This window comes from Ursus americanus, chromosome 7 (genome assembly GCF_024610735.1).
Source record: "Ursus americanus isolate L20-20 chromosome 7, mUrsAme1.1.p, whole genome shotgun sequence".
Taxonomy (NCBI): domain Eukaryota; kingdom Metazoa; phylum Chordata; class Mammalia; order Carnivora; family Ursidae; genus Ursus; species Ursus americanus.
In genome coordinates, this window is record NC_142133.1 from 85,392,627 (window position 1) to 85,409,199 (window position 16,573).

The window sequence follows — 16,573 nt, forward strand, 5'->3', positions numbered from 1 at the left end:
AAGGCCAAGTCAACAGGGGAATCCAGGGGACTTGGCACTCATCAGGAAACCAATATGGAGGCTTAGTACGGAGCCCTGAGCCCCCACATCCGGGACCCCTGGGCCCCACCCGGAAACCCCAAGCCCCCACCCCCACCCCAAGCCTCTGGCCTCAGGCCCTGCAAGCTCCTCCCCCAGTCCCTAGCCCCTGAGCCCCACAAGCCACCCCCCAGCCTCCTCTCCCTGGCCCCCTAGCCCCAGGGTTTCAGGTTCACACCGAGGGGGTCACCTGGGCCGGTGCCCCAGCAACCACATGAGATGGGACCTGCATCTCACAGTGCCCCCTTACCTTCCAGACCCTCCTCTTTCCTGCCCTCCTGCTCCTGACTTCCTTGGGTCCTGGGGTCTCACTCTGCATGTCCAGCCATGTAATGGGCTCTGTCTTCACCCTCACCCACTGACCCCTCCCTCAAAAAGATCCATTTCTCCCCTATCCTGCTTGAATGATAAGATCCACCTGGACTGGTCCCCGACAACCATTCTTTGACTCCTCCCAGTTCACACCTACCCAGCGAGGCCACAGACTGGCTGCCCACCGACTGCACACCTGTCCCCAGACACCTGAGTGGAGAGGAAATCACAGAGCTGCTCTCAGCTTCCACTATTGCCTCCATCTCCCTCAGGCCTGCAGACACTCCCCTGCTCAGCCACCTGTGCTGGTGTTTGATGTCCCCTGGTTGGAAAGCAGCGTCCCCCTTCCCCATACCTCCCTGCCCTCCCTCCCCTCACCGCCCTCCCCTGTCTTCTCTTCCCCTCTCCCTGTCCTCTCTCCCCCTCCCCTTCCTGGATTCCTGGAAGTATCTGTCTATGGCCTGTAGGTTATAAAGACATTTAGTTGTATTTACAATCCCTTCTGGATTCCCTTAAGTCTTACAAGATTGTGGTCTGTGATGAGAGAACAGAAGGCTGGCGGAGGACAAAGCAGAAGCTGACACCCCACCCCCACCCCCACCCCCACCACCCCCACCCCCGCCATGGGATGCATGCAGCATTCCTCAGGCAGTCCTGGCTGCCCTAAAGGACAAAGAAACAGTCCTTACTACCTACAGCCCATTGACAAGTCCTTGAAACAGGCACAGTGACATTCCTCTAGGGACTCAGCTGCCTTGATGTTAATACTTTGCTAAGGGCAAAAGGCAGTCCTAGCCTGACCCCCTCCCCTCCACCAAGATCCTGTAAGTCTACTTTAACGTATAAAAACTCCTTTGGAAACTTCCTTTATCTCTAACCCCACAAGATACGTGTTGGCAATCATCCCCCAAGCGTATGGCCCACCGATATACATCTGAGGGTCTCATGACTCAGGTTTTATTAGACGGTAATAAATGACCCTTTCCCAAGAGTAGATAGCCCCCTCAAGGTCCTGGAAACCTTGCTTCCAAAATTCCTTAGAAACTTACGCTATCCCTAGCCCCCTCCCCACTTGAGGGTATAAAATAGGCCATTCCTCACAACCCCGGGGCAGCAGCTCTTTCTGCTCACGGGTCCTGTCCCCGTGCTTTAAGAAACCACCATTTTGCACCAAAGACTCCTCAAGAACTCTTTCTCGGTCGTCGGCTCCGGACCCCACCCCACTGAACCTCACAGGTGTTCCCCAACCTCATCACTTATAATCTGCAGCCTCCAGGAAGTTCCCAACTATCTTCATGTTAATGCCTTGCCAGAGGGAAAAGCAACCTTAACTTGACAATGGCAAGGTCTCGGGTATCCTGTGAGTCTTCTTTAACATATGAAAGGTCTTTCTCAACCTCCCTTTTTCCTTCCCTTCCCCAACCCCAAGGTATATAATCAGCCCCCCTCACAACCCCAGTGCTGCTCTTTCTGCGCACGGGCCCTGTCCCCGTGCTTTAAGAAACCACCAGTTTTGCACCAAAGACGCCTCAAGAATTCTTTCTTGGTCGTCGGCTCCGGACTCCACCCCACTGAACCTCACCTACATCCCACAACCTCATCAGTCTGTATAGTTGAACTATTTCTTTGTCCTTTAGGGCAGCCCGGAGTGCCTGAGGAATGTCACGCACATCCCATGGGGGGAGGGGTTGCGGGGTGTCAGTTTCTGCTTTGTCCTCAGCTTGCCTTCAGTTCCCTCATCACTGGGCACACATTTATTAGGGCCTCATTAATAATAGAAAACACCACCTTTGTGCATGGAAAGCGATTAATTAAATAAAATGCAGTCCGTACATACTGTTTATGCACCTGTTGCTAAGACAGAGGTGGGTCTACGTTTACGCACTTTAGGAAAAGCAGAAATTAAGACCATTTATGTACATATGTGTATGTCTCAATGAAGTGTGTTAGAGAGGAGAGTACAAGTCTTCCCAACTCCGGAGGGTAATGCATGTCACGTTGGTAGCGTGCAATTGGCCGTGGTCAGGGGGTTTTCACCTGAGAAACTGGCAATTTTTAAAAAATCTGTGCATTTGATTCATGTATCTATAAACATGCTAATAGTGGCTATGTTAGAAGTAGATGTGATTAAGTGATTATTTTATCTCCTTAATAAAGTTCATATTTTTTACTTCCCAAAGAAGAAGATGTCTATATTATCAATAGTTTTATGTTATCCATACTCTATAGCCTATCTACAGCATATACTATACACTATATCGTCAATATTACATAGAAATAAATTTTTTTCTTTTGAAAAAAATACGTGCTAATCACATTCAGGGAAACGGTATAGCAGATCCCAAAATGATCTAGTCTGCGTAGTTGTTTCCCCAGGGATTACTACTTAGAATTCGTATGAAGTTTTATGCAAAATATGGATTTTTTCATTACAAAGCATCTATTTTCCTTTAACTTCCGTTCTGTGTCATTATTTTACAAGGCAGTATAGCCTATGTCATACATATAGTGCAATCTGTAAGATGTGTGTACATAGTACATGTAATTTCTAACAGACACGAATGCTTCTGCGCAGGTGGTGTTTGAGCGCCGAGTGGCGTTTTCTCACATACAGAGATCTTGGGGCCTGCAGGTCGGGCCTGAGTGTCTGCTAGGCCTCCAGGAGCACTGACGCTCTGGGAACCTCTGAAGGTTCACTTACCCCAAATCCACTCAATCAGGTGAATATTCTTGAGACTATGACCTGTGCGTTCCTCACCGCGGGGTTAAATTCTCCCTGCCTCAGAACTGAGGGAAGCAGCCTTGGACCTGGTGTGTCACTGTCACCATCACCCTGTGGCCCGCGGTGTCACCATCACCCTGTGGCCCGCGGGGCCGGCGCTCGGTTCCACTCACGGATGTGGAGGCTCAGGACGCCGGGCGGCCTCCCAGCACGGGCAGGATCTACCCTCAGGGACACACAGTTCCGAACACTGGATTGTGAGGGTCAAAGGACGCAATTTCCTTTCCTGTTTGAAATGACGGATAGCAGATTTACTTTTCTTTTAAGGGTCCTGCCGGATAAAGTGATACTTACTTTTATTCACCGTATATGTCCAAATACACCGACTGTGGAGACTCCGTCGTGTTCTCTCCCATAAAAAATAAAACCATTTCAATTTCATCTTATTTTGTGTTTGGCCCTTTTAATTTTTTATAAAGATGTTATTTATTTATTTGAGAGAGAGACACAGAGAGTGAGAGAGGGGGAGCATGAGCGGGGGGGGGGGGGGCAGGGGGAGAAGCAGTCCCCCTGCTGAGCAGGGAGCCTGATACTGGACTTGATCCCAGGACCTGAGATCAGGACTCGATCGGGAGGCAGATGCTTACCCAACTGACCCACCCAGGTGCCCCCAGCCTTTATCCTTTTAAACACATGCAGCACCACCTCCACATGCCTCCACATGCCCCTGGGGTGGGACTAGAATCTGAACCCCCTTCCCTCCCCTTGCCTCCGCCCTGGACCCCATCAGAAGGTCAGACACAGGCCGTCTTGTGTCTAGCTTACAGATGATGGTTGTGGCCTGACAGTCAGACAGGCTCCCCGCCAGCTCCCCACCCTTCCGCAGGCTGATGGTCCTCCGCTGGGGCTTCAGGCCCCGCCTGCGGGGGTCACACCGCCTTTCTTGAGGGCTTGGCGCCTTGAGCAGCCCCGCGGAGGACACTGTTTCTGCCGTCAGCGGTCGTGGAATCCACTCGTTATTGTAACTCGTCTTGTTTCATAGTTGGCTTTCCGGAGCGGTCCTTCCCTGTGATCTCCCGCGGCCCTTGCCGTCCCTCCTGTCGTTTGTGTTCATCCCCCGGCCGTCCTTCATGCCTCACCGAGGCTTCTCTCTTGTACTTCCGAGTCTAAAATATTTCGACATCTGTGTTTTTATTCTTAATTGATAGTTTTCATGCTCAAGGAAATCTTAGATGGGCATCATTTCCCCTCAAAAGTCTAAGCGTCTGCAAGGCTGTCTGTGGGCCCCTGACCTGTGGGGAGGCCGTGCCCCCACCTTCTCCCTCTGGGAGCCTGAGACACCTGTGTGCTGGTGTCCCTCATCAGCGGTCATGTTCTGAGCCCCCTGCTTCGTCTCTGTGTCCTCCACCCCAAGGACAGTGGGTTGGCGCTTCCGTTGTCCACCTTTGCTCATGTCGTACCCAATGTTTCCTTCTGGGAGTCCAGTCACTTGGATCCGACGCGGTTTCTTTCATATGTTTCTTCTGTTTGTCTGCTTTACATCTTGGGGGATTTACTGGCCTTACTTTACTGTATCTTAATTATTTTGTTTCTATAACCACCATTTTTCTCTATTCCGCTTACAATTCTGTTTCGATGGGGTTTCCTAAGGATGGGAATAAACATGAGTGCTCAGCACGCCTCTCGTTCAGTGGGCTCATCGGGGACAGGAAGGGGCTGCCGACTCCAGCTCTGCTACGTGTTCACCACCGACCGGTCAGTCTCGGCACTCCCTCGACCCCGCGCGCCCGTTCCGTCTCCCACGGATGCCGTCTTACGTAGGCGTTCTCGGAGGCATGATGGCTGCCCCGGTGGGGTGTGTGCTGTACGTAGGGCATTCTGTTGTAGAAATCACTGTTTCTAACACTGTTCTCTCCCCTTGGCTTTTGAGATCTATTTTCATATGACAGATAAGCTTAATGCATTACCTCAAGTGCTTTCTAGAATTCCGTCCTCTTACTTGTCTATTTCCCAGGTAAACACAGGACGAATCTTTGGCTTATCTCCGTCTTTTTGCTGCTGTCAGCAACATTGCGATGACATCCTTTCCCCTCACATGCTCGTAGAAGCACAGAGGGTCTTCGAAGCAGGCAAATCACTTAATAGTTACAAATTACACAGGAAGTCCTGTACAAAATTCATTACTGTTGCTCATCCTTCCTGGTTTTATCATGTGAAAAAAATCCAAATACAGTCTTCAAATTTGTGTCCCAAACACACCTGCAGCTAGCCCTGGGATCTGCCCGTCCGCCCTCCTTCCACATGGATACACTTCCGAGTTGCACGTTCTGGAACCTGGTCATGCCAGGAGGCAGGGCGGCACATAGGAACGATGGGAAACTCTTGGCAAATTTATTTCTAAAGAAGGAAGAAATGGATTTTTAATTTTGAGACCTATTTAGAGCTTTCCATGAAAGGGCCTCAGAATGCTGCACCAGTGGCCCCTTGTGTTAGGCGGTCAGTGGTTTGAATTTCTACAGGAGCGTCCAAACGCGCATGGTTCCTTGGGACCTTGGTGGCGTTGGATCAGGGTTTGGTCTGACGCGTGATCGTGCACGGGTGTCACTAGACCTGCTCAGACCTGGCCTTCCTGCCATCATGGGAGGCCTCTAATAATAACAGTAATTGATACGAGGGCCGCTCGCGCTTTCCGGAGCTTTCTATAAAGTGGACCAGGGGCTGAGGGCCCTCTGTGGAGGGGCCCATGTTATCTTCTGTGTGGCCTGTGAGCTGGATGCTAGTCTTGTCCCACTTTCCAGGTGAGGGGGTGGTCCGTGGGGGCCTGGGGTTGGAACACAGAGCATGCACTTGGCACCGGGCCCACTCCCACGGGTGCACCCGACTGAAGTGGATCCCAAAGCCATCATCATAATGCTTCCTCTGGAACGTTGTTACAATGACTGATGCGTAAAATGCCTGGTGTTGCCTGGAATATGAAAGAAAATCAATAAATGTAGTTACTCACTGTACTTATTAAAAATTTCACCAATTGCTATGACGATTAGTTACATTATAGACTCACCAGCTGCCATCACAGTTGGACGTAAAAGGCCTGACAGGACAGAGAGATGTCGTGGCTTTGACCTTCCTCTCCCCCATGAAAGCACGTGCTCCCTCCGCTAGAGAGCGTGCTGCAAGGCCGTGGAACCCAACCACAGAGCGGCTCAAGACCCTGCCACTTTTACCGCCTGTCCTTTCATAGTCACGGAGGTAGCCCTGCGCATGTGCTCTTCCGCAAGCTGTACCATGAGACAAGCACGGTTTTCCAGCAGGGATTCTCGGTCTGTGTCAGGCCATGGGCCGTCCTGAACTCTGACAGCCCAGGAGCCACGGGCCCCCGGGACGCATGTGGCTCGGAGTCACCAGCAGGCGCCGCCCCAGCCACAGGGACTTGGATGTTCTCCCGCTGCCTGATTATACTTTTGACCCTCATTTAAATATTACCTTTTAAAAACATTCCCCCCCCCCCATTTCTTTGGTTGAGATGGCGGGAAACACAGAATGCACGGACCTGTATTCTCTTGAGCTAGAACTCGACAAGCCGCTTGTGTCTTCAGATGTCGGATGACTCGGAAGCACGGCTGTTTCACGTGCTTTCTACTCGCCGAGGCCCAAGGGCCTGAGGTCAGGGCTTCGAGGCGGGTTGTTTCCAGCCCCAGATGTTGTTTGTGTGTCTGCTTCAGTTGTATTGATTCGATAATGGCCCGAGTCCGGCCGAACGAATATAAAATACACGGCTGTAGATTATAACGCACAGCTCTTGTCCTACAGGCAAATGCTGCCCGAACTACACAGGAATGAAAGGGAAGGTCTTTTATTTGAAAAATAAGTAAATGTGAAATGTCCAATCCATTTGCTCTGTAAATTGAGGATGGAAAGTACGGGGTAAACCAAGCCTGGCTTTGAGAGACAAAGTCCCACTGTTGCAGCCTCTGCTCCCCACAGACGTTTGTAAACACTGCTTACTAAGAACGATTTTGCGTTAGTGTAAACCGCAGGCACACGCGTGCGCACACGCACACAGACACACGTCTCTGTCTTCCCATCTGGACTTCAGACTCGAGGAACCCAAGAGCTGTCCTGGGTGGCCCCGGTATTGGGAGCCCCTCATTCCTGAGGGCCGAACTAGTTAGCCGGCACTGAGATGAGCCCGGCCGTTGACAACCGCTGAGCCCGGGTCTTTTCCGGGGTCTACCAGGGGCCTGAGGCTCTGTGCTGGACCCTGAGACAGAGTGGCCCTCCCAAAGGACTATTACCCCAAAGACAGGTCCTCCCGAAGCTCATTATCTGAGAGCTTTACTGGGTGAGCTGAGACTTCTGGGATGAGCCACAGTCCAAAGAAACAGCGAATGTCCCTGGAAGAATCGGTCTCGCTCCCGGCGGTATCAACACTGACCTCCATCAAGTCGTCGTCCATTAGGGTTCTCTGCTTACAGCCACGCCTTTTATTTTGTAAATAATATTCTGTGGGTAGATACTTGGAGGTGTGTAAAATTGTTACTTACCAAATTTAAACCCAATCATTTTGGATTTCATGAACACTGATGATAACATGAAATGAATAATTTCATGCAAATCTCTGCCTCAATTTTGAATTATTGCATCAATATTTCTGAAAATGAATCTGGGTAAGAGCACTTTCAAAACCATATGTGAAAATTAAATCACGTTTCAGGAAGGGTTTTATGGTGGTTTTATGTCCCCTGAGTTGAAATCAGGAGGACCAAGAACCACGCTGTCCCTTCATGTGCGTTCTCTTGCTTACGCTGCTGCCAGCAGTGCCCCCTGTCCAGCCCCCTGACCCCTCCCGCCCAGCATTCACGCCCCAGCTCTGGGGGAGCCTCGCGTATGCGCCTTCTGGCTTTGCCCTAACAAAGTGCAGCCCATTTCAGGGCTCAAACAGCAGAATTTGTGGTCTCCCCATTCTGGGGACAGAAGTCTGAGATCCAGGAGCCAGCGGGGCTGGTCCTCAGATGTGAGGGAGGCTGTCCCCTGGTGTTCGGGCAGTCCTCGGTGCCACTGGACCTTGAAGAGCGCCACCGAACTTCAGCCCAACTTCCAGACGGTGCTGCCCTGGCGGTCTGTCTCCAAATGCCCCCTTTTATAAGGACACAGTATTGGATTAGGGCCCCTCCCAATGGCCTCAATTTAACTTAACTAATTGCATTTGCAACAACCCTATTTCCAAATAAGGTCCCTTCCTGAGGGTTTGGGGTTAGAGCTTCACTGTGTGGGCTTGGAGGGACAGGACGGCACCCCATGTGCCTGGCTTTCGCCAGCTGGACAGCAGGACCGGGAGGACACGAGGCAGCCTGGGGGCTGTTTCCCCAGCAGGCAGAAGGGACACAGTCTATTCAGTTTCTGCTCTACTGAGGCCTCCGGGGACACTGCTGAATGAATGCTTTTTCTTGGGAAATTCACGGCAGCTTGCTTCACCCCCTCTGCTGGGCTCTCTGTCCTCTGGGGGTCAAGGCCCCACATCCTGGAAAAGCCCCGCAGTTGCAGGAGTTGGGAAAGTGTGGGATGGAGACGGGTCTGGCACGCCCTGGGCTCTGCAGGGGGGCTTGCTGGCCTTGGATCAGAAGTCCACTGGCCAAAAGAAAGACTCACTTAGGGTCTGAAGAAAGAAAAGGCCTGTGCTTGGTTGATTTTGTGGGGAAAGGATGTGGGGATGGCCTGGCGCTGTAGTCAGGACGGGCTGGGGCCACGGACACAGTCAGTCTCACGGATGCAAACCACGGCATATTTTCCTGGGCGAGGCGAGGCCCCCGTCCCTGTCACGTGGAGGCGTTTGGAGGCTGACCCTGCAGTGTCCGTCTCAAATACTGCAGGCCTGACACCAGAGAGAGCCCCGGGGGTCTGGCTGGGTCACAGATACTCAGCCTAAAGGCACACCCGTCACTTCTGAGGTACTCATTGTCCAAGCGAGCCGTTCGGCCCCACCCCACTACCAGGGAGAGGCATGGCCCCCGCTGGTCATGTGCCCTGCAGAGAGGAGGGACAGGGACAGACTCAGAGTCCCCCGCCTGTAGGTCAGGTCAGTGTGGTAAGAAGTGTTCTCTCCCCCCGCCCCATCCAGGTGGGACAGGAGCAAACTGTCCTGAATCCCCCCTTAGAAGGAGCTGCGGGCTGGCGTCACGCCTGGGCCTCTGACTCCGAGGAAACCCGTCTCTGCGAGCCTGCGTTCCCTTCCCCAGCAGATGCTCCTTTCCCCAGGTCCTCTGTGACCTTGGCTGCCCCTCCAGGAGACCCTTCGTTTTGCATCACTGCCTGGCTGCGTGTGCCAACGGGTGCCCTGGAACACACAGCCTCAGCTGGTCCACAGGCGAAGGGGCTCCAGGGTCTTTAACTCTCCAGAAACCACAGACGCATCAGGTACTTGGCTTCTTCTATGTTGGACCACGTCCAACACTTAGCGAGTTTCTTCCTTTGGGGCTCCTTGTGCCAATATCCACATTCATGTGTTCCAGAAAGAGCTGGGGTTCACTCACACCTGTCGGGCAGACATGCGGGACCCACACCCTCGCCCCCTGAGCTGGCCGGCTCCCCACTGCTGCCGGGCCTCCACCCAGCTCCCGTGAGCCGTGGTTTCACCACATTCTGGTCACGGCAGGACACGGGTCCTCGAAACGACGTCCTGTGGCTGCTGTAACCAGCACCGCCAGCCCCATGGCTCTAAAAGAACACGGACTTATCTCCTTGCAGTTCCGAAGTTTAGCAGCGCAAAATGGGTTTTACCGTCTGAAGTCAAGATGCGGGCCGGTGGCGTTCCTTCTGAGGCTCCAGGGCAGACTCTCGCTCCTCGCCCCTCCCAGCTCCGGGGCTCCCCTGTTGGAGGCGTGGCCCCCCTCCGCCCGTGGCCAGCAGCGGCTTTCTCACATTGCACCACTTGGACGCTGACGACTTCCCCTCTCTTTCACTTCTATGGACGCTCGTGATTACCTTTCCCCCAAACCTGAGAGGGCCCCCATCTCAAGGTCAGCTGGTTAGCAGCCCTAATTCCATGTGCAATCTTCGTCTCCTTTGGCCGTGTGGGTACTTGACCTGTAGCAACACACGTCAAGTTAACACGGATGCCGAGCGTATTCGTGGCGGGAAGTACGTTCTGAGAACCTCGTCCTGCGGCATCCAGGCCCCGGCAGGCGCGTGGCAAACGCTGGACCCCACACGGGGTTCCCAGCATTAATGTGTCCTCTCGTGACTCGTGGATGGGAGGCCAGCAGAGTCTTGGCAACGTCACCTGTGACTGAATACTGTGGGAGTCACAGACCACCTTAGATCCAGAAATGGCAAGGTCTGGGGCGCCTGGGTGGCACAGCGGTTAAGCGTCTGCCTTCGGCTCAGGGCGTGATCCCGGCGTTATGGGATCGAGCCCCACATCAGGCTCCTCCGCTGGGAGCCTGCTTCTTCCTCTCCCACTCCCCCTGCTTGTGTTCCCTCTCTCGCTGGCTGTTCCTATCTCTGTCGAACAAATAAATAAAATCTTAAAAAAAAAAAAAAAAGAAATGGCAAGGTCAGCAAAGGACCATAACAGGAATGGGCAACTTTCATAAGTCTGCATATTTTTAAAAGGAGCACATGCTAAAGATTTTAATTAATGAGCCTCATGAGCTAACAAGCAGGAAGATAAGGCTGGTTCCTCACGAATCAGAGAGGACCAGGTATTTACCACGGCTTTCCTGAAGAATGCTGGGCTGGCCCTGCAGACCAGAGGGACTGTCGCCCCTGGGGATTTGCTTACCTGCAGAAGTGATCAGGTTCACTGGATAAAATACACCTGCACTGCCGTGGGACAGGGGTTATGTGCATCCCCATTAGTTTCCTATAAGTTGATATGTGTCCACGTAGGGTTCTAGGATATCTGAGAGCAATAATATGTAGGAAGCCGAGGAAAGGTGTGCGTCCCTGAAGCACCAGGTAATCCTGGGGAGTCTGTGCCCTTGAGTCTCCCCTTGAGGCTGCACAGCCTGACAGGGTCCCTGATTGGCCTAGAAGACGTTCCTTATTCTTGTAGGGCCAGGACCCCAAATCACGGGATCGCACGAGGTCAGCCCCTAGGCAGGCTTTGTAGGCACTGGTTCATTAATGAAGGAAGTCCTTGCTTCTCAATGATGAGCTTTCCAAACTTGGTCAAATGAGATTTATTCCCCAATGCAATGTTCCATTATTACATGATTTGCACAACTGATTTGGGGGGGGGAGTGAATTGCTTTTTTTTTTTTTAAGATTTTATTTATTTATGTGACAGAGAGACAGCCAGCGAGAGAGGGAACACAGGAAGGGGGAGTGGGAGAGGAAGAAGCAGGCTACCAGAGGAGGAGCCTGATGTGGGGCTCGATCCCAGAACGCCGGGATCACGCCCTGAGCGAAAGGCAGACGCCTAACGACTGAGCCACCCAGGCGCCCCCGAATCGCTTATTTTTGAACCCATGAGAGTGATTCCTTTGTCATTAAAAGTAAAATGATTCAGTAGAAGTATTCAGTAGAAGTATAAAATAAGGATTTTATTTCCATGGTAAGAGCTTTGTTCCTAAGTTAAAGCGCCAGGAGAGCAGAGCAGAAGAGGAAGTGCTCCATGCGCACGCGTACAAACCTGTCCGGGAATAGAGATGAAATCCTGCGCCAACACTGTCCTCAAACAACCACAATTAGTTCTACGTAATTAATTCTCACTGTGCGGGGTCTTGGGTCACCTGTCTGTTTCATGAAGCCACTTGCCGCCAGACCAAAGGCCGTTCTGGGAACCGGGTTGCATCTCAGGATTGTCTGGTCTGCGCTCCAGCCCGTCTGTCCTTGAGGGTCGCTGGCCCCGGTGCCAACAGTCAGGGCGTCAGTCTCAGGCTTCCCCTCGGAGGATACAAGGCTGCTTTCCTAACCGAAACCTCCTTCCTAGCTTCCAGGCAAGAGTGGGAGCAGATGCAAAACCAACTGTTGATGATGATGGAACACGTAGTTAATTTATTGCAATTACTCCAATATTGGGACAGATGAAAGTCACACCCTCGTTTTTCGTTAAACACACAGCTTTTCATGAGGATGGGACACAGGGTTCTGTTGTGCGGTGAGGACACCACAGCGTCTTCCCCAGCGTGCATCTCTGAGACCCGACAGCGCTCACCTGGGTGGCCAGCTGCTCCTTCGGGCAGATACCTGTCCCCACGCTCTCACGGTGTCCTCTGCTTGCGGGCCTGCAGTGTCCTGGGGAAACACGGGTCACTGTTGGCATTCATCTCCCTATAAGGTGGAAGAGCACGTCTCAGAGGCACTTCCTTGGCTGTGTGGGAAATCGGAAAGGAACTCGAGGTATAAAAGTCATCCTGGAAATTTCTTTTTTTTTGGGGGGGGGTGAGATTGGGGTTGTAATGTTGGAAATCAAAAAATTTATCGAAAAGTTTCTGTCTCTCGAGGAAGCTAGGATCACAGGTGTCTGAGAGCAGCGAACGGCCACAGCCCGGCTGCCTGTTAGTCACGGAGACGACACACTTCAGACAGAATGGAGGAGAAGGCATCGGCATCGTGAAGAACTTTGCTCCCTCAGAAGAGAGAAACCCTTTTCAAATTCACGAAGAATGAGAGAAACGACACAAGGAACACACGGAACAGCACACTGTTGTGGGGAGAGACCATCATCTGCCGGCAGGCCGTTACCTGCTCTTAGAACAGACGGAATATTCCAAGGCTAGGTTGTCCCTCTCACGGAGATAAAATCAGTTCTGCATTAAGGTAATGCCCATGTAATGGATTTCCAAGACCCTTTTTAAAAGCATGATGAACGAATCTATCCAAATGGAGCCCAATTTGCCAAGAGAGTAGCACGTTGCTTCACTCCCTTAGAGAGTCATTATTTGCAGGCATTAGAGCCCCAGGCGAATGGCATTTCCATTCACAAGCTCTCCTCATTCACATGCAGGATTAACCAGCAACTTTAAAGAAAAGGATTCACATTTTTCCCTCAATAAATTGACATTTTATCTGCATATCCACCACCGTGGCTCCTGGAATGGTCTCAACCAGCCACACCATGGAAGGTTCTAGCCAGATAAATTAACCTCGACGTCGCAGAGGGAACGAAGAGATAGGCAACTGACCTCATCTTGCAGATCAGCAAAGCCACGTAGTCTGGCTCTTCGTGGCTAAGCACGTTTTTTTATTCCTACTTAAACTATAAAATTCCTTAACATGACCCAAAAGTATAGCCACATCACGAGATGCAAAAACCAGAGAAAGCCAAATTCTACTGTTCCAGGGTCTGAGTGTAGCTGATGATCTCGACAGCTTTGTAAGGCCACGGACCGTACGTAATTACCTCGCCACGAAGAGCCACGTTAGATTAGAATCACAACCACGTTTACTTATTATTATGATCACACGTATGTTTATAACCTTAAAGATGACGTAAATGGATTGTTAATTTATCCAAACAGTAAGTAGTAAAAGAAATTTAGGAAATTTAAATCAACTAGAGTTGCCATGACAACACAGAGACCTTATAAAAGCTTAAATGAAAAATCATATCATACTTTGATCTTGTAAATCAAAATTATCCAACTAGATTGATTTGTCAAAGGTTGGTCTTTGGCTTCTTTGAAATTGGTTTCTTATGGGGAAAAAATGCTGTTGGGCCAGCATTTTCACTGGAAAAGTTGTTATTTTTTTCATAAAACTCTAGTGCACCCCAAGTGTTAGGCATTAGTTCTTTTTCAATGTTCTTGGAATTCAAGGAATATTAGATTTATATAAACACTTAGTCTATAAACCAGTCAGAGAAGTGTTCCTTTGTTGCAAGGGGCCCATGATCTAATTTATTAAAGCACTCTGGGGGGAGGAGTCGATTTAGTATCGCACAGTGACAGGTACGCACAGAGAACTTGCAGCTTTAGCGTCTCAAGTTCAGACCAAAGTCAGCACAGAAACGCCAAGACAAATAGGTCCACACGGCAGAGCCACCCTTCCTGGCGGCAGTGACACATGGTCCTGCACAGACAAAGGAAGAGATGAACCCAGCCGATTCTCTGTTGTGCCTACCGGACAGCTATCGTCATAACTATCGACCACGGCTGCTACCTACTCTGGAGAACTTGACCCCCTGGAACCAGCACCACACTTGTCTGAGAGCCAGGAACGGAACTGTAACGGTCACCACCAGTGCTGTCCGAGCAAGCCCTCGCGGGGTTGCTGTGTAGGTGTTTTGTAGACGTGCTCAGCAGACTTTGAGTAAAGCAGCTTTCCCGCCATAATGGGGTGGGCCTTGTCTGATCAGTTGAGGTGTCGAGAGCAAAAACGGGTTTCTCAAAGAGCAGGGAATTCTGTCTGGAGACTGAAGTGCTGGCGTGCCCTGCAGACTCACCGACCCTCCTTCAGTCCCTCTCCCTCAGCCCCCCTCTCTCAGCGTGTGCAGAGGAGACAGACCATGTTATTCTGTACGTGTGTATACACATGCCTACGGCTCGACGTCTCTGGGGAGCCCTGACTAAGACAACACAAGAGCAGTCGAGGGAAAGTCGGCAAAGAGAAAGTTGTCTTGGTACTTGCCCCTCACTCGAGAGTGTTCACAGACTCCGAAAACACGTCCCGGGCAGGGCAGTTTGTCTGGAATGGGAGTCCACATGCACGTCTGGGGGCACCTCCAGGACAGTGAATTCATAATGCTCAAAACATGAAAAGTATGACTTTTGTCCAAGTGTAAACCAAGCTTGCGTATGGTTACCTAAACACAACTGGGAACCAGAAAGAGGGTAGGGCTGACACGCAGATTTGATCCGGTGGCTTTGTCTCAAAGATGAACCCTTTATATCAGTGACCATATATCATATATGGTCATATGACAAATATCAAAGGTAGAGTATTACGGCCAAACAAGGTTTACTTCAGGAGTAAGGTGTTGGTTTAGCATTAAAAAACTAATCAATTAAACGTGCCACATTAACAAATTGAAAGAAAAATAATCAAACGGTCACCGCAGTAGATTAGAAAAAGCTTTGGCTCTAATAAGTGTGTACGCATGGTGCATTCCGAGCAAACTAGACGCAGGTATGACATGCCGCCCAAAGCCTACCTTCCTGCAGACATTAGCTTAGTAGCAAAGGTGGAACGTGCAGGGTGTAGAGTAGGGTGTGGCATGGCTAGGGGTTAGCCCATGGAACAGCGCAGGGAAAGGACGTCATGCCTGGCCTGAGAGCAGCACGGTCGGCCACAAGGGCCCGGCGGCAATGTGGTCCAGCTGTCCCTGGACCAGAGCCCATGTCCATCGCCTGGAACAACTCATAAGCTTACCTCGAAGTCTGCGTGTCTGGAGCTTGCTGCCTCCTGATCTGTGCTGCGTGAAGGGAAGCCCCAAATATGGGGCCTGCACCCCCGGCAGCCCCCACATGGAAGCGCCGGCTACCAGAGTGTCCACGAGAAGGCCCTTCACCTCGAGTCCATCCTAACAGGTTTTCATGCTTCATTCAAGATGTGGAGGCCACTGGAGGTTGGAGCAGAGCTTGGGGCTCTCACTGACCACATCTCCCACAAGACCCCCTTCTTCATGCTGAGAACAGGGAGGCAGCTGCCCGGGGATTCATGAGGGGGGTTCTGTCCTTGTGCATGCATGACCGTGTGCACACGTGTGTGCATGTGTGTGCATATGTGTGCACGAGCAACTGTGTGTGCATTGTGTGCACGTGTGAGCACGTGTGAGTGTGTACGTCTGTGTGCACGTGTGAGCGTGTGAGCATATGTGTGCATGTGTGAGTGTGTACGTGTGTGCATCTGTGTGCATGTGCGAGCATATGTGTGCACGTGTGAGCGTGTGAACATATGTGAGCACGTGAGTGTGTACACGTGTGCATCTGTGTACACGTGTGAGCATATGTGTGCGTGTGAGTGTGTACACGTGTGCATCTGTGTGCACTTGTGAGCATGTGAACATATGTGAGTGTGTACACGTGTGCATCTGTGTGCATGTGTGAGCGTGTGAGCATATGTGTGCACGTGTGAGCGTGTGAACATATGTGAGTGTGTGAGTGTGTACACGTGTGTACATCTGTGTGCACGTGTGAGCGTGTGTTCCAGATGCTTCGCATTCAGTCCATCTCACAGATGGAGAAACGCAGCTGTAGAGACTTACGGATACGGGAGGAGGCTGTCGGGTTCCAGGTGCTGGGACCCTCTGAACCAGACCGAGCCCCTGTCCTTTCCTCAGCGTCTCCTGTACCTGTAGCTGCGTGCTGCTCACAGCCGCTCCGCCGGCTTCCCAGAGCCCACGGCTGCCGGTCCCACAGGGACGCGGAGGTGGCCCCCTGGCCCCGCCTCTGAAGCAGCTGCAGCCCTCAGGGGGTGGCTGTGTAGGCGCTAGACCAGGGCTCGGCAGGGACCCAAGTATAGGGGAGGACGTCGCCTGCCACGTGGGTTCTGCTTCCCCACAAGTAACACGAGGAAGGT